Consider the following 21,070-nt stretch of genomic DNA (forward strand, 5'->3'; position numbering starts at 1 on the left):
GAGAGTGAGGGAGGGAGGGAGAGGGAGGGAGGAAGGGAGACAGGGAGGGATGGAGACGGAGGGAGACAGAGGGAGGGAGACAGAGTGAGGGAGACAGAGTGAGGGAGACGGAGGGAGGGAGGGAGACGGAGGGAGGGAGGGAGGGAGACAGAGGGAGAGAGACGGAGGGAGACGGAGACAGGGAGGGAGACGGAGGGAGAGGGAGAGAGACGGAGGGAGAGAGACAGAGGGAGGGTGACAGAGCGAGGGCGACAGAGGGGTAGACAGAGAGGGAGACAGACAGAGAGGGAGGAGGGTGACAGAGAGGGAGGAGGGAGACAGAGGGAGGAGGGAGACAGAGAGGGAGGAAGGAGACAGAGGGAGGAGGGAGACAGAGGGAGGAGGGCGACGGAGGGAGGGCGACGGAGGGAGGGAGGCAGGGGGAGAGAGACAGGGGGAGAGAGACAGGGAGAGAGAGAGAGGGAGGGAGGGGGAGAGAGGGAGAGGGGGGGAGAGAGGGAGAAAGAGGGGGAGGGAGAGGAAGAGAGAGAGATGTGTGTATGCTGGGTCTGGTGGCTCAGTGGACGAAGGCGTCTGCTGCAGGGACCTGTGTTCAACCTCATGGTCACATTTTTATTTGCTTTAGGCCGCCCCTCCCCCTCTGACCCCACCGGTGCGGTCCTCAGCCACAAACCACACGGTAAATTTGGCCCCCGAGAGAAAGTTTCTGAGTACCCATGCGTGAGTGATTCCAAGGGCTATACCGCACAAAAATAATACAACTTCATCTGAAAGATAAATCTATTATTAACAAAGATCGCATTGATTTAAAATGCAAAGTCACGCTGTAAAAAAAAATAAGCACGGGCAAAGCAGGAGAAAAGACGGGGAACACAATTGCAGTGTCACGCACGCTGTAAAAAAAACAGAACTGCCGCGGGTTTACAAAGTGGGAGGGTTGAGGGGAGATTTTTTAACTTGGGCGTTTTAAGCCACGCCCTTAATTACATTGGCCACGCCACTTTAAGAGACCCCCCCCCCCCCCAGTTTTTGCATCTCACTTAAAGCCCTGATTACACCTACAACAAGCTAGTACTATTGACTTTACCAATGGTTGTTAATTGCATAAGATAATAAGCAACAACCATGGCTTTGTTGTATAGAATATTGAAAATGCTTCAATTCGGAAATGATGAGACTGTGAAAGAGATATAACGAGTCTCTTTGAACTTTCACCAAAGGCAGGAAAGGATGGTACTGCTGCAGAGAGTAGATTTGTCTTCTCACACTGAAGGTGAGGGCAAAATTAAAGAGCCCGATAGAGACCCTTCTCAGCACCTGCGTTTTAGAACTGCCGGTGCTGAGCATCGGCAGGATCCGGCTCACTTAAAGCTCTGGATATACCTTCTGTTTCTGGCGTCTGAAGAAGGCTGCCCTGTGCTTCTGGCGGTGGCACGTTTGACATCCCTTAATGCGTGCATCACCGAGGGGGCAGTGTCAGGCGGGTTTCTCTGATGGATGCGCCGCCCACCGCCGAGCACACCCTTTGCTCTCTACCCTCCTCACAATCTTCTTCTCGCCTCTGCACGGCCGCCAGAGCCCCAGCTAGTTCTTGCTCCTGGTGTGAAACATTCCTTGGCACCTTTGGAGAAGTGTGTCGCTGCTTTCCATTCTGGGACGAGTGAGCTCTCCTGGGCGCAGCCGGGGTGGGCACAAGCAGGGGGTTCAAGCCTAGAGAGAGAGAGCCGTGTGCAGGCTTTGAGACTTTCTGTGCAGAGCTGCACCCTGGCGGCGGGGGTCCTTACAAAGCGGGGAAGCCCAGCCTTTTGAGGACACGACAAGGGCTGCTGGATCACGCAGGGTGTGCGAGGGAGGGGGATGTCGGATCCCAGCAGCAGTCTAATGATGCTGCAGCCAGTGCTCAGAAAGAAAGCATACTAACAATGCACAGACATCCAGTGCTGGGCCAAGCAGTGAGCGAGATGGATTGAGGGAGGGTGTCTGACCCCAGGAGCACGCCCCATGCTGCAGCCGAGGCTAAGAAAGCGTACTCCCCCTGTACAGAGGCCCACTCCTTGGCTAAGCAGAGTATAGGAGGGGGTATATCTGACCCCAGGAGCACGCCCCATGCTCCAGCCGAGGCTAAGAAAGCATGCTCACCCTGCACAGACGCCCAGTCCTGGGCTAAGCAGAGTGTGGGATGTCTGACTGCAGCAGCAGGACCGATGCTCCAGCCGGGACTAAGAAAGCGTACTCCCCCTGCACAGACGTCCAGTCCTGGGCCAAGCAGAGTATAGGAGGGGGGATATCTGACCCCAGGAGCACGCCCCATGCTCCAGCCGAGGCTAAGAAAGCGTGCTCACCCTGCACAGACGCCCAGTCCTGGGCTAAGCAGAGTGTAGGAGGGGGGATATCTGACCCAAGGAGCACACCCCATGCTCCAGCCGAGGCTAAGAAAGCGTACTCCCCTGCACAGAGGCCCAGTCCTTGGCTAAGCAGAGTATAGGAGGGGGTATATCTGACCCCAGGAGCACGCCCCATGCTCCAGCCGAGGCTAAGAAAGCGTGCTCACCCTGCACAGACGCCCAGTCCTGGGCTAAGCAGAGTGTAGGAGGGGGATATCTGACCCCAGGAGCAAACCCCATGCTCCAGCCGAGGCTAAGAAAGCGTACTCCCCCTGCACAGACGCCCAGTCCTGGGCTAAGCAGAGTGTAGGAGGGGGATATCTGACCCCAGGAGCACACCCCATGCTCCAGCCGAGGCTAAGAAAGCGTACTCCCAACCCCCCTGCACAGACGCCCTGTCCTGAGCTAAGCAGAGTGTGGGATGTCTAACCGCAGCAGCATAACTGATGCTCCAGCTAGTACTAAGAGAGCGTACTCCCCCTGCACAGACGCCCAGTCCCGGGCTAAGCAGAGTGTAGGAGGGGGATATCTGACCCCAGGAGCACGCCCCATGCTCCAGCCGAGGCTAAGAAAGCGTGCTCCCCCTGCACAGACGCCCAGTCCCAGGCTAAACAGAGTGTAGGAGGGGGATATCTGACCCCAGGAGCATGCCCCATGCTCCAGCCGAGGCTAAGAAAGCGTGCTCCCCCTGCACAGACACCCAGTCCCGGGCTAAGCAGAGTGTAGGAGGGGGATATCTGACCCCAGGAGCACGCCCCATGCTCCAGCCGAGGCTAAGAAAGCGTGCTCCCCTGCACAGTTGCCCCGTCCCGGGCTAAGCAGAGTGTAGGAGGGGGATATCTGACCCCAGGAGCACGCCCCATGCTCCAGCTGAGGCGAAGAAAGCATGCTCCCCCTCCACAGACGCCCAGTCCTGGGCTCAGCAGAGTGTAGGAGGGGGGATATCTGACCCCAGGAGCACGTCCCATGCTCCAGCCGAGGCTAAGAAAGCGTGCTCCCCCTGCACAGACGCCCAGTCCTGGGCTAAGCAGAGTGTAGGAGGGGGGATATCTGACCCCAGGAGCACACCCCATGCTCCAGCCGAGGCTAAGAAAGCGTACTCCCCTGCACAGAGGCCCAGTCCTTGGCTAAGCAGAGTATAGGAGGGGGTATATCTGACCCCAGGAGCACGCCCCATGCTCCAGCCGAGGCTAAGAAAGCGTGCTCCCCCTGCACAGACGCCCAGTCCTGGGCTAAGCAGAGTGTAGGAGGGGGGATATCTGACCCCAGGAGCACACCCCATGCTCCAGCCGAGGCTAAGAAAGCGTACTCCCCGTGCACAGACGCCCAGTCCTGGGCTAAGCAGAGTGTAGGAGGGGGGATATCTGACCCCAGGAGCACACCCCATGCTCCAGCCAAGGCTAAGAAAGCGTACTCCCAACCCCCCTGCACAGACACCCTGTCCTGAGCTAAACAGAGTGTGGGATGTCTAATCGCAGCAGCAGGACTGATGCTCCAGCTGGTACTAAGAGAGCGTACTCCCCCTGCACAGACGCCCAGTCCCGGGCTAAGCAGAGTGTAGGAGGGGGATATCTGACCCCAGGAGCACGCCCCATGCTCCAGCCTAGGCTAAGAAAGCATACTCCCTCTGCACAGACTCCCAGTCCTGGGCTAAGCAGAGTGTAGGAGGGGGGATATCTGACCCCAGGAGCACACCCCATGCTCCAGCCGAGGCTAAGAAAGCGTACTCCCAACCCTCCTGCACAGACACCCTGTCCTGAGCTAAGCAGAGTGTGGGATGTCTAACCGCAGCAGCAGGACTGATGCTCCAGCTGGTACTAAGAGAGCGTACTCCCCCTGCACAGATGCCCGGTCCCGGGCTAAGCAGAGTGTAGGAGGGGGGATATCTGACCCCAGGAGCACACCCCATGCTCCAGCCGAGGCTAAGAAAGCGTACTCCCCCTGCACAGACGCCCAGTCCTGGGCTAAGCAGAGTGTAGGAGGGGGATATCTGACCCCAGGAGCACACCCCATGCTCCAGCCGAGGCTAAGAAAGCGTGCTCCCAACCCCCCTGCACAGACGCCCTGTCCTGAGCTAAGCAGAGTGTAGGAGGGGGGATATCTGACCCCAGGAGCACGCCCCATGCTCCAGCCGAGGCTAAGAAAGCGTGCTCCCCCTGCACAGACGCCCAGTCCTGGGCTAAGCAGAGTGTAGGAGGGGGGATATCTGACCCCAGGAGCACGCCCCATGCTCCAGCCGAGGCTAAGAAAGCGTGCTCCCCCTGCACAGACGCCCAGTCCTGGGCTAGGGACAAATATGGGTGTGGCTCTAATCAGCAAGGCTGAGCCCAATAACTGAGAGAACAAAGATGCGCCAATGCTGATAAGTCATTCAAAATATCAATTCAACGTGGAAGATAACATAAAACGACCACGAGAGTACTATTTAATAGTATTTATTTCATAAAGTTTTTAATCTGTTTTGTGTGGGACACACTTTTTCGTTTTTTAGGTACACAAATCAAAAGCCGTCAACAATTTATAATGCATGAACACTAAAAACATTTTTAAACAAACAAGAATTTTTTTAACAAGGCCACCTTTTTTGAAGGCAGGACTAGACAAAACTGATCTGCCAAGAAGACAGACATGAAACTTGAAACAAACATTCATACACCACTCCTCAAACACACTTACACGCAAATCAGACACATTTTCCTTCGGTAACCTATTCATTTATCTTCTTCTGATTTACCAAAAGGTCAAACAAACCTGGTGGGATTTTAACAAAACTGTCTAGAGGTGCATAACAATAATTGTAAACCAATACTTCACAATTGAGAAAAATTAATTTGAATGCACCAATCTTTATGTTTTATTGACACCAGTGTTTGTTAACGCAAAACAACAGGTCGACGCGTTTCGAACCCCTTATCCTTGATTGGGGGGGGGGGGGTTCTCCTCAGGACTAAGACTCTACAATACAAAAGAGAAGGGTGTAACTACACCAAAATTAACGTTAAAAAAACGCAAAAGTCTCAGCTTCAGCAGGCTAGTGAATAAAACCAAATAAACACAAATCTTACCCGAGTGGCAGGGTGACTCAAACCTTTTTCAAACTTGACCAACTAAAAGAGCAAGAATGAACTGTATCAGAACTGACATACATAGTGTCTGCATGGGACAAACTCAGAAATAAAATAAGATAAGAGTCAGGGAAGTCAGTACATAGACGTCGTTTACTCACAGCTGTGGCGAAAGTGTTTACTTTAGAGATAGATGAATTTCTTTTTGGAGATATTGACAAATCCCATGTTTGAAATGGAGCAGGGGAGCTCTATATACAAAAAAATAATAAAATGAAACTTAGATGTAGAGCATCAGCATGAATGAACAAGAAATAATAATAAGACTGTTACAGCTGTGGGAGGGAACATACCTTAGTTCTCCCTTTGACTCGTCATGCTGGAATCTCTAACAGTAGGGACGGCGGCGCCGAGTCTGCGTAGAACGAGAAGACGTGTTAATCAAGGTTGATCCGTACCCTAAAGAACTAGTCCGATACTGACGGGAAGGAAAGAAAAGTCCGTGCAGTTACCTTGTACATGACGGTGAGCGCTTGTCTTGCGACAGGATGCGGAACTTTTGCCCAGTGATTCCTTCCGTCTGGCTGTTAAATGGAATTCTGGGTAGTGCGAAGTTATGGGAAATGTAGTTTAGGAACTGCAACTGAACTTGTAACGGCCTTAAAAAGAGTTGGGGGTTCATAGTGCAAGCAACTACTGCACCATAGTGTAAAAAAATCCATGGGGTTGAATCTGAAAGGATTAGATGTTGTGGAGCATGCTCAAAGTGAATTTTTTAAAAATCTCTAGAAGTGCAGGGAAAATCTTGGGGAAACCAAGCTTGTGGAAGTGGCTTCAAGGCAAAATAAAGGGAAGGACTATCCCATTACAGTCTATAAATCTCGGACAGTTCGTTGAGGCCATTGATGGAAGTATCGAATTTAACAATTAGCATCGCTTCGCGTTGCGACAGTTTTAACTCCAGGTCTCCTCCTCTAGGGTTACGTTCGACCTTTGAGATCACCGTCCAACGGAGATCTTGTTCGACATGTGCCTTTTTGTGCCAATGGTTAACAAGAGGAGCTGTCTCAACGTTTTTCCTTATCCGGGATTTATGTTGTGTGATCCGATGGCGCACCTCCTGGTTTGTTTTTCCAAAGTATAGCTTTCCGCACGGGCAAAGAATCCCATATATGAAATATTTCGTCCTGCAGTTAGAGACAGTTTCATGCTTCCAGTGGATACCTTTGTGGGAGAATAGAGATCCTCCAATGGTTTGGTCACAGCAAGAACACGTGCCACATTTGTGGTGGCCTGTTATGGGTGTGAGACCCAACATTTGTCTTAATGAAGGTTGAGGTACTTTATCCAGTGCTGCCCTGACAATATGATTAGCCACATTCTTATCTCTTTTAAAAGCAAACAAGGGGACCGACCCCAAGGTGGAATCCAAATTTAGGATAAGATGCCAATTCTGGTGGATTACCTTTCTCATTTGATTAGAATTAGGGCAGAAAGTGGTGACGAATACCTGGCGTTCTGTGGAAGATCTTTCTCTTTTTGTTAATAATGTTTCTCTGGGAGTCCAGAAGGCTCTCTTCTTGGCCGATTTCACCAGTTCCTAAACTACATTTCCCATAACTTCGCACTACCCAGAATTCCATTTAACAGCTAGACGGAAGGAATCACTGGGCAAAAGTTCCGCATCCTGTCGCAAGACAAGCGCTCACCGTCGTGTACAAGGTAACTGCACGGACTTTTCTTTCCTTCCCGTCAGTATCGGACTAGTTCTTTAGGGTACGGATCAACCTTGATTAACACGTCTTCTCGTTCTACGCAGACTCGGTGTCGCCGTCCCTACTGTTAGAGATTCCAGCATGACGAGTCAAAGGGAGAACTAAGGTATGTTCCCTCCCACAGCTGTAACAGTCTTATTATTATTTCTTGTTCATTCATGCTGATGCTCTACATCTAAGTTTCATTTTATTATTTTTTTGTATATAGAGCTCCCCTGCTCCATTTCAAACATGGGATTTGTCAATATCTCCAAAAAGAAATTCATCTATCTCTAAAGTAAACACTTTCGCCACAGCTGTGAGTAAACGACGTCTATGTACTGACTTCCCTGACTCTTATCTTATTTTATTTCTGAGTTTGTCCCATGCAGACACTATGTATGTCAGTTCTGATACAGTTCATTCTTGCTCTTTTAGTTGGTCAAGTTTGAAAAAGGTTTGAGTCACCCTGCCACTCGGGTAAGATTTGTGTTTATTTGGTTTTATTCACTAGCCTGCTGAAGCTGAGACTTTTGCGTTTTTGAGCGTTTTTTGAACGTTAATTTTGGTGTAGTTACACCCTTCTCTTTTGTATTGTAGAGTCTTGGTCCTGAGGAGAACCATCCCCCCCCACCCCAATCAAGGATAAGGGGTTCGAAACGCGTCGACCTGTTGTTTTGCGTTAACAAACACTGGTGTCAATAAAACATAAAGATTGGTGCATTCAAATGAATTTTTCTCAATTGTGAAGTATTGGTTTACAATTATTGTTATGCACCTCTAGACAGTTTTGTTAAAATCCCACCAGGTTTTTTTGACCTTTTGGTAAATCAGAAGAAGATAAATGAATAGGTTACCGAAGGAAAATGTGTCTGATTGTGTGTAAGTGTGTTTGAGGAGTGGTGTATGAATGTTTGTTTCAAGTTTCATGTCTGTCTTCTTGGCAGATCAGTGTTATCTAGTCCCGCATTCAAAAAAGGTGGCCTTGTTAAAAAAATTCTTGTTTGTTTAAAAATGTTTTTATTGTTCATGCATTATAAATTGTTGACGGCTTTTGATTTGTGTACCTAAAAAACAAAAAAGTGTGTCCCACACAAAACAGATAAAAAACTTTATGAAATAAATACTATTAAATAGTACTCTCGTGGTCGTTTTATGTTATCTTCCACGTTGAATTGATATTTTGAATGACTTATCAGCATTGGTGCATCTTTGTTCTCCCAGTCCTGGGCTAAGCAGAGTGTAGGAGGGGGATATCTGACCCCAGGAGCACGCCCCATGCTCCAGCCGAGGCTAAGAAAGCGTGCTCCCCCTGCACAGTTGCCCCGTCCCGGGCTAAGCAGAGTGTAGGAGGGGAATATCTGACCCCAGGAGCACGCCCCATGCTCCAGCCCATGCGAAGAAAGCATGCTCCCCCTGCAAAGACGCCCAGTCCTGGGCTAAGCAGAGTGTAGGAGGGGGGATATCTGACCCCAGGAGCACACCCCATGCTCCAGCCGAGGCTAAGAAAGCGTGCTCCCAACCCCCCTGCACAGACACCCTGTCCTGAGCTAAGCAGAGTGTAGGAGGAGGGATATCAGACCCCAGGAGCATGCCCCATGCTCCAGCCGAGGCTAAGAAAGCATGCTCCCCCTGCACAGACGCCCAGTCCTGGGCCAAGCAGAGTATAGGAGGGGGATATCTGACACCAGGAGCACGTCCCATGCTCCAGCCGAGGCTAAGAAAGCGTGCTCCCCCTGCACAGACGCCCAGTCCTAGGCTAAGCAGAGTGTAGGAGGGGGGATATCTGATCCCAGGAGCACACCCCATGCTCCAGCCGAGGCTAAGAAAGCGTACTCCCCCTGCACAGACGCCCAGTCCTGGGCTAAGCAGAGTGTAGGAGGGGGGATATCTGACCCCAGGAGCACACCCCATGCTCCAGCCGAGGCTAAGAAAGCGTACTCCCAACCCCCCTGCCCAGACACCCTGTCCTGAGCTAAACAGAGTGTGGGATGTTTAACCGCAGCAGCAGGACTGATGCTCCAGCTGGTACTAAGAGAGCGTACTCCCCCTGCACAGATGCCCAGTCCCGGGCTAAGCAGAGTGTAGGAGGGGGATATCTGACCCCAGGAGCACGCCCCATGCTCTAGCCGAGGCTAAGAAAGCGTGTTCCCCCTGCACAGACGCCCAGTCCCGGGCTAAGCAGAGTGTAGGAGGGGGATGTCTGACCCCAGGAGCACGCCCCATGCTCCAGCCGAGGCTAAGAAAGCATGCTCCCCCTGCACAGACGCCCAGTCCTGGGCTAAGCAAAGTTTAGGACGGGGGATATCTGACCCCAGGAGCACACCCCATGCTCCAGCCGAGGCTAAGAAAGCGTACTCCCAACCCCCCTGCACAGACACCCTGTCCTGAGCTAAGCAGAGTGTAGGAGGGGGATATCTGACCCCAGGAGCACGCCCCATGCTCCAGCCGAGGCTAAGAAAGCGTGCTCCCCCTGCACAGACACCCAGTCCCGGGCTAAGCAGAGTGTAGGAGGGGGATATCTGACCCCAGGAGCACGCCCCATGCTCCAGCCGAGGCTAAGAAAGCGTGCTCCCCCTGCACAGACGCCCTGTCCTGAGCTAAGCAGAGTGTGGGATGTATAACTGCAGCACCAGGACTGATGCTCCAGCTAGTACCAAGAAAGCATACTCCCCCTGCACAGATGCCCAGTCCCGGGCTAAGCAGAGTGTAGGAGGGGTATATCTGACCCCAGGAGCACGCCCCATGCTCCAGCCGAGGCTAAGAAAGCGTGCTCCCCCTGCACAGACGCCCTGTCCTGAGCTAAGCAGAGTGTGGGATGTATAACTGCAGCAGCAGGACTGATGCTCCAGCTAGTACTAAGAAAGCATACTCCCCCTGCACAGATGCCCAGCCCTGGGCTAAGCAGAGTGTAGGAGGGGGGATATCGGACTGCAGCAGCATGACTGAGGCTCGAGCATACTCCCCCTGCGCAGAAACCCAGTGTACAGACAGCGGTGGCGGACGGGCCTCTGCACCTTGGGAGACTGGAGAGTCCTTGCCTTTCAAGTCTTCTGTGAAAATGTATGCTTTCCGTAAAATGTCATCCACTGAAAGCGCCACAAGGCGCCCAAAGCAAACTGGGTCTGTTAGCAGTGTCACTGACAGGCCAGGCTTTCGGAGAAGCAAGTTAGCGTGCTGTGCAGCCCGGGCGAGCAGAGAGCGAGGCCCCTGGACCCCTGCCCTGGGCTGCTGAGGCGATGCAGCAGTGCCAGATGTCAGCACTGGGTGCGCAGGTCTGATAGTGGTGGAGGCAAGACTCGTATATGGATGCAGTGCTGAAGCCTTAGAATAAAGGGGGCGAGCAAAGAGCGAGGCCCCTGGACCCGCTCCCTAGGCTGCTGAGTCGATGCAAGCAACGGTGCCAGATGTTTGCACTGTATGCAGTGCTTTAAATGGACCGGTACTCACCGGTACGGAGTACCGGCACTTTTTAATTTTCGCTTCTTGAGTACCGGAACCTCTCCTAGGACAAGGAGAGTACCGGTACTCATGGGGGGCCTTGACACAGGTGGTACGCTTCATTTACTCGTGCCTCGGCAGCACTTTTCAAGGACCCGTGCTGCTTCTGCAATCCTGAGCTGAGTTGCACAGCCTGGAGCGCCAGAACAGCAGCTCTTCTCAACTTGACACAGCAATCTTGTTGTGCTTCTCCAGAACTCTTCCAGTATCCTTGGGTGGCTGATGGGTGTTTGTTAACCATTTGATCCTGCACAGTAGGAGTTGAGAGTCCATCCTAAAACTAATGGAGAGGGTATGGGGCGCATTCGTCAGGGCAGTACAGCTTTTTAGCATACCATTGTTTTAAATTTCTGAAAATGCTAGTTCATCAGCAATTCAAATGAAGCATTTTTACTTGAATGTAAATCCCTGGCCTTGCTGCCCATTTTACGATTACCCTCAAACAAAAAAACACTTGAAAGGCAACACAATTTTTTTTTTACTTTGGTGCATTTAAACCGCTTGTTTTGTATGGGAAACCATGTTTAACCCAAATGCAACAGACAGCTCCATGGAATGCTTTAGACTTTTAGACAGTTATGGATTTTAGCTGGTAATGCTTTTGCATGCTGGGACTCTTAGTTCTCTTTTCTCATTATAAGTAAGGGTTTCTAAAAATTCCAGCATGCAAAGCTTTGATGGCAAAATTCAGAGACGGTTTTGAACATACCCTTAGTATTATTATTAGGGCCATAACCATAGGACAGAAACTTCAGATTATTTAACTTTGCACTTGGATTTCTTGCATATGAAGCTTGGAAAGGCTGAAAACCTAGCCCAGCCCTGGCTCCGCCCCTAGTCCCGCCCCACACTCCACCCCCTAGTCCACCTCTCTTTTTGGTGAGTACCTGCACTTATTTTTAGGTCGAGCCTAGAACAAGCGCATTTGAATACCTGGGTGTCGAACTCAATGCCAAGGGCACCTCACCCATCAAATTCCACACCCTCTACCATCCCCCTGGAGAGCGTACCCTTTTCCCCGAAGAAATAACAGACCTAATAATACGGTTCTCCTTGACAGACACTAAAGACGTGTTCCTGGGTGACCTCAATATCCACTGGAACGACCCAGAAGACTCCACTGCCCAGAACCTATCCAACCTACTTGAAATATATAACCTCAAACAACTCTGCAATAAACCAACTCACATCAAAGGTGCAACACTGGATGCGATCCTTACCAACAATGATCTGGTCTCTCTGAGAGCGATTTCTCCCATTGACTGGTCCGACCACTACCTCGTTCTGTTCAAGATTGATGCACTTGTCTTCCACCAACCTATTCGTGATGACAAACCTAAACACTGGACCAGAAATATCAAAGCAATCCCTTTATCCGAACTCGAATCCAGGATTCATGCCCAACTTCTACTCCAACCCTCATCGACGGCCGATGACCTCACTACACACTTTAACTCAAAAATGACAGAGGTTCTAGACCAAGTAGCTCCTCTCAAACTCAAACAATTGAGGCGAACCAAATCTAAACCCTGGTTTAACGTGGATCTGAATGAGGAAAGGCATCAACTCAGACAAACGGAAAGGTCTTGGAGACTAAACCCCTCGACCTTACACCTAGCGCAACTTAAATCTGCTCGGCAAGCATACAAAAAATACATTTTCAGTGAAAAGGCGTCTTTCTTCCGCAGCCAACTATATCTGGCAAAAAAACAGACCGAGAGAACTCTTCAACATTGTCAAAAGCCAAACTAACTGCACTCCCTCTCAAGAAATAAAAGCCACCAATGAGCGTTGTGAAGAAATTGCCACCTTCTTCACTAATAAAGTCTCGAAAATTGATCAATCCTTCATCCAAACCTCTAACCCTCCTTCCCTCTTAACCTGCCCCACTCTAACCACCCCTGATCATTCAGAAATAGTTCTTACCAAGGACAATCAGGTCTGCCTCTAGCTAAAAAACTATGCGCATTGGTCCGACTTTGAGCTAATGTCGGAAAATGAGGTTTTCAGTATTATTTCTAACCTAAAACATTCCTCCCACATTATGGACCCCATCCCATCCACAATCATAAAAGAACTTAACCACACCATTTCCTCTTTCTGGACAAAAATCATCAACGCCTCTCTCACCTCAGGCTGTGTCCCAGACTCCCTTCACCTTGGACAAATCACACCCATTCTCAAAAAACCAGGGGCCGACCCTACTGATCTCAACAACCTCAGACCTATCTCCAACCTCCCATTCCTTGCAAAAACATTGGAGAAATGCATTCTCCACCAACTCAACAAACACATTGATGAGTTCAACCTCCTCGACACCTTTCAATCAGGATTCAGGAAAGGCTGTAGCACGGAAACAGCTATGCTCAACGTTTCTGACGATATTCACAAGGCGTTAGATGAAGGTGATGCCTGCCTACTCATCCTTATTGACCTATCTGCGGCATTCGACACAGTAAATCATCCAGCGCTTCTGGAGACCATGTCGAAGCGCTCCGGCATCAATGGCACAGTACTAAAATGGTTCACCTCCTTCCTTCAACACCGCTCGCAACAAATTAAAATCAACTCCTGTCTCTCGAAGCCAACAAAAGTCACACTTGGGGTCCCGCAAGGCTCGATCCTCTCCCCGGCCCTCTTCAATCTTTTCATGGAGCCCCTCACAATCATCTTGAAAAAAGCTGGAGTGAATTACCACCTTTACGCTGATGACACCCAAATCTATTTCAAAATCAAGTCTCCCAGCGACATCCAACACCTCAATGCCACTCTAACCGAGATCCAAACTTGGTTCAACGCTAACCACTTAAAACTCAATCCAGATAAAACAGAACTAATCCTATTCTCTCCAAAAAGCAACCATCGTCCAATCCAAGAGTGGCTAAAGAATCTGGTCGCCCTAAACTGCCCCATCATCCTATCCGACTCAGTTAAGTTTCTAGGCTTCACCCTTGACAAGAACTTATCTTTGGAGGCCCACATCAAAAACTCTGCAAAAAGTGCTCTTTTCTCTCTAAAACACCTCAAGAAATTGAAACCTTTTCTTCCCCATGATGACCTCAAGTCAGTAGTCCAATCCCTAGTTCTCTCTAAAATAGACTACGGGAACGCCACCCTAACTGGGACTCCAAAAGCTCACCTAGCCCCTTTAAGGGCAGTGTTGAACATGGCCGCTCGACTCATATCTGGAGTAAAAAGATTTGATCACATCACTCCAGCTCTCAACTCCCTCAACTGGCTTCCCATGGAAGGGAGGTGTATTTACAAACTGGCCTGCATCACACACGAAACCCTTCACTCTCTGGCCCCTAACTACCTGAACAACAAACTGATAAGAGCAGGTCAATCCAGATTGCTGAGAAGCTCCAACTCACTCCTTCTTATTCCTCTGAAACTGAAAAAGAAAACCACACAATACCGATCGTTCTCTGGCAACGCTCCCAGGATGTGGAATGCTCTCCCTAGAGTCCTCAGATGCAACCCCTCCTTCTCCTGTTTCAAAAGGGACCTGAAAATCCATCTCCTTAACAAATACTTTCCTGACCAACGTCAACTAACCTAGACTTTAATATCTGAGTTTTCTCCTCTCTCTTGACATTCAAGGATAGTTGGCGACCAGACTGTGTTAACCACCTTATCTTCCATGCTGTCTTTTTTTTATCCCTGGTTTTGCTTCCTTTCTGCCTGCCTACTATGTAATGCAATTTCTGTCTGTTTTTCTTACAGTATGTATGTAAAGCGCTCTGATACCTACGGGTCAAGCTAGCTCTATATAAAACTTTTAAAATAAAAAATAAATAAATAAAAATAAAATAATGCTCTAACCCACTGAGCTCTGTCATCTTTTGGGTCAAGGAGTGTCGCAGCTAACTGCTCCCTGGGGCAGGGTATAGTGCTGCTCGTGCTCCATGATCTTCACTCCAGGGGCGGGGAAAGTTACAGCTCCTTTTCTTAAAATGGGCAAAAATGTCTCTTCTTGACTCCAGCTTTATTAGGGGCAGGGCATGTCACAGCTCTATGACCTTCTTCTGGTAGGGAACTTCGCCGCCGCTTTATGACCGCTCTTCCAGGGGCATGTCATAGCTCTATGACCCTCTGGTAGGGAATGTCTACGCCGCTTCATGACCGCCCTTCCAGGGGCAGGGCATGTCACAGCTCTTTGACCCTCTGGTAGGGAATGTCTACGCCGCTTCATGACCGCCCTTCCAGGGGCAGGGCATGTCACTGCTCTATGACCCTCTGGTAGGGAATGTCTATGCCGCTTCATGACCGCTCTTCCAGGGGCAGGGCGTGTCACAGCTCTATGACCCTCTGGTAGGGAATGTCTACGCCGCTTCATGACCGCCCTTCCAGGGGCAGGGCGTGTCACAGCTCTATGACCCTCTGGTAGGGAATGTCTACGCCGCTTCATGACTGCCCTTCCAGGGGCAGGAAATGTCACAGCTCAATGACCTTCGACGCTCATGGATTGTCACAGCCAAGTGTGCCTGTCACTGTGTGCAGTCTACAGCAGTTTCTGTCTGTCAGATCGAAAGCTCCTTTAGTGGCGTGGATTGATGGGCCGGCTAATCTGAGAGTTATTCGACACTAATAGGCAAGGTGCGCTTGGACCGCGTTGGAGCAGATGTTTTAGGCCAATTAGCGGTTGTTTCCTGAGAGGAATCCTGTTTACTGCTACAACATGCCAGGTGCATGTGAGTGTGTGAGGAGGGGGTTTCTGAGCCCCGTGAGAGGGGGCAAGCGGCCTGCTTCATGGTCACGCTTGAGTTTATTTATGTAGTCATTACGGTTGTAGCATCACCTTGTGTGATATCACAGGAGGTGATATCACAGGAAATGACATCACAGCGTGTAACATCGCATTTTGACATCACAAAAAGTGGCAACACAACCCATGATCTCACAGGAAGTGACATCAGATCTTAAGCTTTCACATATGTTTAGCAGGTCTATCATGAGTACATTTGAGCGCATTACAATATTTAACAAATTCGATTTTGCATTGAGTTTGTGGCAAAATATTGGAGCAACCTCGATACAAAGTCCGGGCCTCAGCTCATACATTTTTTTTAAACCTTGTCACAAAGAAATTGGCAACAAGGAGAAATGTAGCAGTAAATCTGTTCTGCTCAATTGGTTGCAATGTCTGTATTTTAAAATATCTTATGGGGTTAAGGCACCTGCTGCAGAGATTTATTTTCTGCCAGCTAAATCTCAGGGAGTAATAATAATGGTAAATTAACTCTGGAGGGTATGGTATTTGCTGGAGAGATCTGCGTTTTGCCTAATCTTATATTTGAATCAAACTTGCATAGAGGGTTAATATTTCTCCTGCAAAGGAACTCAATGTAGCCCGCAGAAGACAGATTTTTATTTTATGTAAATGGGTAAGTGGGTTACAGCTCTTGAGAGAGATCCTTTTGTTACTAGCAGTACATCAATTGTAATCATTCTAATATAACACAGGGAGGTATGAAGGACATGTGGCTCCTACACCTTGTAAACCTGACTTTCTTATGTCACACATCCTTTATATTGCTGTACACACATATGATTTATTGTCAATGTGTAATCTGTATGTGTGATGTAAATCGCTTGGACACCCTGCATTGGGATGAGTAGTGCTAAAGCGCTATAAAAGAAATAAAACAAAATAGTGGTATTTAAAATGTTGTTTGTGTAAATACAGGGGCGACCGACGCATCTGACATTCTTACAGCGTATGCATATCACTTATATACAGGGACTGAACAAATTCAAAAGCATTTCTCTCTTAAGTATCTGTGAAGTGATAAGATGTGAGCCTTTGTTTCTCCTCCAGTGCATCTAGGTGTGAGGTTCCCCACAGCTACCAGTCAGGATACAGCAAAAAACAGAGTCCTTATGGCCCCTTTACTTCAGCTTTTGTTTGGGCAAAGCTGGAATCTGATAAGCCCCGTCCCCAGCTGAAAGTGTCCCGGTGTCAGAAAATTACACTGGGATGAGTTCAGAATGTTTTCGTGAATTCCATGAGAATTTGGAAAGGAACGTGGCACTCCGCTGAAAGTGGCCAGCTTTGCGACAGGGTAGACAACGCCTGCTCTCTGGAAATAGTGAGTAGACGGTGTCTACCCTCGACTTGATCCCTTGTTTCCTGCCTCATAGGGAGGGTGCTGTGTCTTCTATGGCTTAATATCTGCTTTTCTTTTTTAGGCCCCTCCTTTAGGGCTGGAGCTGCATTCCGTCTAGGCACTTTTTGGCTAACTAGTGAACAAACATAACAACAGTGGAAACAGCTTAAGACTGGTTGCAACTCGATGTAAATGACTGTCTTTTGTATATTGGTACTTAGTATTGGTTAAATGGAGGGCAGTGACTGAAATCATGTATATAGGTCTGTGCTTGGAGGCATGTACGGAGGTCTGAGGTTGGAAGCATGAATGAAGGTCTGTGACTAAAGCATGTACTGATGTCCATGACTGTAAGCATATATGGAAGTCTGTGTCTGGAAGCATGTACAGAGGTCTGTGGCTGGAAGCATGTAAGGAGGCAAGTAGCCGGGAAGAGTGTATGCAGGTCTGTGGCTGGAAGCATGTACAGAGGCATGTGACCAGAAGCATGTATGGAGGCATGTGGCTAGAAGTGTGTATTTTTTGCAGCTTTCTCTGCATGGTGCATGGCCTTTAAATATGATTAGCTTTCTCCACCAAATGGTATGGTCCAGTTGAATCCATTTAGGGCCCTGCCTTGCAGCCTGGATTTGTTTACATTGTAGCATGCCAGTGAGGTTTTTGGGCAGTCCAGTGTAGGCCACATAGTTAAAAGATGGTCAGAAAGGGCTCTTGAATCCTGGCATTTGGACAGGCATTCGTGCCTATCTAGAGATAGAGGCTATGTGAAGAAAATTATTTATCATTTACTTTTACGCTCAATAGAAATATTTCAGTGTTTCCTCCTCTGAATGAAAGTCCCTCATCCTTGAACAAATATGGATTGGACATTCCCTAATATTAGGTTGATTCACAGCTTTATTTACAAGCAGACGTGAATTTGAGTGTTGTTCATGTACATCTGGAGTAGTATATCCTGTTGTTAAATGACATTATCTATTAGGTGTGTAAGTACTTATATATATATGTTGCAGTGAAATCAGTTATGGTCATGCACCCGGAGAACGGCGATACTAAGGCATTCCTTCTAGTGGACTCAGTAGACCCTATTCATACAAGGATCCTACTATCCAACTCCAGACTGTACCCTGCTTCTCGTCCAGTGTTTTTACTCTTTGAAGAAGGATAAAGTGATCAACTATGTCCAATGCCCTACATGTGCCAGTGCTGCCTGTTGGTCTTCTTCAAGGGTAATGCGAGACCCTCCCTGATGTCAGCCACCATCACTTCTCCATCTTTTCTCTAAGATCCAGTGTGTTCCCAGTACCATTGCTTGTGCCATCTCAAGGTCCTGAATCCTGAATGGAAGTCGAGGGGTAGCTTGTGTTATGTCACACACATTGTCTTGTGAACTCCGTTTGGAGATTTCTACTGTGGTAGGGAACATAGGAAAAAGTACACTATATGAAATGAGTTCTTTCTGCACTAAGGGCGTATAAAGTGATGTAGCTCAGATTTCATCTGGATTCAGGCATTGCTTTAGTTTTGCGTTTCAGACAGACTGCATTTAAATTGGCAGGCAGATTTTGGTGCAAGTGAAAAACACCTGGTACATGAAACATGAAATGAGGCCTAGTCAAATGCTTTTTAAAAGGGGTACTTTTGGTGCATTCAAAGTGAAAGACATGAAATGAGGCCTGGTAAATGCTTTCAGTCTGAAACGTTTGTGCTGAATTAACATGTGTTTTTGCAGTGTAGAGAAACTCGTGATTGCAGTTTCCTATTTAGCTTTAAAGATAATCATGGAATGTGTTCTCTCTTCCCAGCTCCTTTCCATGTAATCTACACTCCCTGTTCCTGTCTTAAGAGACTTTGGATTTGTTGCATATTTAGACAATGCATATCAATCAATCAATCAATCAATCAATCAATCAATCAATATATTTGTAAAGCGCGCTACTCACCCGGAGGGTCTCAAGGCGCTAGGGGAAGGGGGGTCCGCTACTGCTCGAACAGCCAGGTCTTGAGATGCTTCCTGAAGGAGAGGTGGTCTTGGGTAAGACGGAGGTGGATGGGGAGGGAGTTCCATGTCTTGGCTGCCAGGTAGGAGAAGGATCTTCCTCCCATGGTGGTTCTTCAAATGCGTGGAACGGCGGCGAGGGCGTGGCTGGCCGATCGTAGCTGGCGGGCGGGAGTGTAGAAGGTCAGGCGGTTGTTGAGGTACCTGGGGCCCAGGTCGTGGAGGGCTTTGTGTGCGTGGGTGAGGAGTCGGAACGTGAATCTCTTGCTGACGGGGAGCCAGTGAAGGTCTTTCAGGTGTCTGGAGATGTGGCTGTGTCGGGGAATGTCCAGGATGAGTCGTGCGGAGGCGTTCTGGATGCGTTGGAGTCTTTTCTGTAGTTTGGCTGCGGTTCCGGTGAAGAGGGTGTTACCGTAGTCCAAACGGCTGGTGACGAGTGCCTGGGTGACCGTCTTCCTGGTTTTGGTGGGGATCCATCGGAAGATCTTTCGGAGCATGCGTAGGATGTTGAAGCATGATGATGAGACGGTGTTGACTTGTCTGGTCATCGAGAAGGAGGAGTCCAGGATGAAGCCCAGGTTGCGTGCGTGGTTCGTTGGTTTGGGTGCGCTGCCCAGGGCAGGGGGCCACCAGGAATCGTCCCAGGCAGAGGGTGATGATCCGAGGATGAGGACTTCCGTTTTGTCTGAGTTCAGTTTCAGCCGGCTGATCGTCATTCACTCGGCTACGTTTTTCATCCCTTCGTGTAGGTTGGTTCTGGTGGTGGCTGGGTCATTGGTGAGGGAGAGGATCAGCTGGGTGTCGTCGGCGTAGGAGATGATGTTGAGGTTGTGTTGGCGTGCGATGGCTGCGAGGGGGCTCATGTAGACGTTGAAGAGGGTGGGGCTGAGTGATGATCCTTGTGGTACGCCGCAGATGACTTCGGTGGCCTCGGATCTGAACGGGGGGAGGCGGACTCTCTGGGTTCTTCCAGCGAGGAATGAGATGATCCGCTCCAGGGCCTTCTCTTGGATTCTGATGTTGTGGAGGCGCTGCACCAGGGTGCGGTGGCAGACAGTATCGAATGCTGCGGAGAGGTCTAGGAGGATGAGGGCCGCTGTTTCCCCGTTGTCGAGCAAGGTTCGGATGTCATCAGTGGCTGCGATGAGGGCGGTCTCGGTGCTGTGGTTGGCTCTGAAGCCAGACTGAGAGTGGTCGAGGGATCCGTTCGTCTCGAGGAAGGTGGCAAGCTGTCTGTTGACGGTCTTCTCGATGACTTTGGCAGGAAACGGGAGGAGCGAGATGGGGCGGTAGTCCTTGAGGTCGGTGGGGTCTGCTGATGGTTTCTTCAGGAGGGCGCTGAGTTCGGCATGCTTCCAGCTCTCCGGGAAGTTGGCGGTGTTGAAGGAGCAGTTGATGATGTCCCGGAGTTGGGGTGCGATGACGGAGTTGGCCTTGTTGACGACGTGGTGGGGGCATGGGTCGGTTGGTGATCCGGAGTGGATGGTGTTCATCGTGCGGATGGTGTCTTCGGTGCTGACCGGGGTCCAGGCGCGGAGGGTGGTGGTGGGGGGCGTCGGTTCAGTGGTTGGGTGTGTGGTCTGTGCTCCGGAGCTGTTGTGTATGTCGGCGATCTAGCGGTGAAAGAACGAGGCCATTGAGTCGCAGAGGTCTTGTGAGGGAGTGATGTTGTTGTTTTCGGCGCTGGGGTTGGAGAGCTCTTTGACGATGTTGAATAGTTCCTTGCTGTTGTGTGCGTTGTTGTCTAGTCGTTCCTTGAATGCTGTCCTCTTGGTGGTGTGGATCAGCTGGTGGTGTTTGCGGGAGGCGTGCTTGAGGGCGTTCATGTTGTCTGTAGTCGGGTTTTTTCGCCAGGCTTTCTCGAGGGTGCGGCAGTTCTTCTTGGAGCTTATGAGGTCGTCGTTGAACCAGGGGGCTGTCTTGCTTTTGGTCCTGTTGGGATGGTTTTTCAGGAGTGCGAGGTCGTTGGCGCAGTTGGTGATCCACTGTGAGAGGTTGTTGGCTGCTTGGTTGGGGTCCATTGAGCTGGCGGGAGGGTTCTGGCTCAGTGCTGTGGAGAGCTGGTCAGTGGTGATCTTGTTCCAGCTCCTGCGGGGAACCTGTTGCTGGTGGTGGCGAGTCGTGGTTCTTCTGAAGCTGAAGTGGACGCAGCTGTGGTCTGTCCAGTGGAGTCCGGTGGAGTGGCTGAAGGAGATGTGCTTGCTGGAGGAGGAGACTGGGTCAAGCGTGTGTCCGGCGTAATGTGTGGGGGTGTTCA

General features: G+C 49.8%; 2 long non-coding RNA genes across 2 annotated transcripts; one reads left to right on the forward strand and one right to left on the reverse strand.

Moving 5' to 3' along the window:
- Window positions 1-4,803: 4,803 nt before the first annotated feature.
- LOC146859302 (uncharacterized) lies at window positions 4,804-6,063 on the reverse strand. The gene is made up of 5 exons (XR_014980083.1): window positions 5,962-6,063; window positions 5,803-5,864; window positions 5,611-5,700; window positions 5,450-5,491; window positions 4,804-5,339 (listed from the first exon to the last, which is right to left on the reverse strand). It is a non-coding gene; the product is annotated as an uncharacterized LOC146859302 (long non-coding RNA).
- Window positions 6,064-7,187: 1,124 nt separating this feature from the next.
- On the forward strand, window positions 7,188-7,728 carry LOC146859303 (uncharacterized). The gene is made up of 3 exons (XR_014979760.1): window positions 7,188-7,330; window positions 7,433-7,522; window positions 7,642-7,728. It is a non-coding gene; the product is annotated as an uncharacterized LOC146859303 (long non-coding RNA).
- The last annotated feature ends 13,342 nt before the right edge of the window (window positions 7,729-21,070 follow it).

The sequence above is a fragment of the Triturus cristatus genome, chromosome 3_2 (genome assembly GCF_964204655.1).
Source record: "Triturus cristatus chromosome 3_2, aTriCri1.1, whole genome shotgun sequence".
Lineage (NCBI taxonomy): Eukaryota > Metazoa > Chordata > Amphibia > Caudata > Salamandridae > Triturus > Triturus cristatus.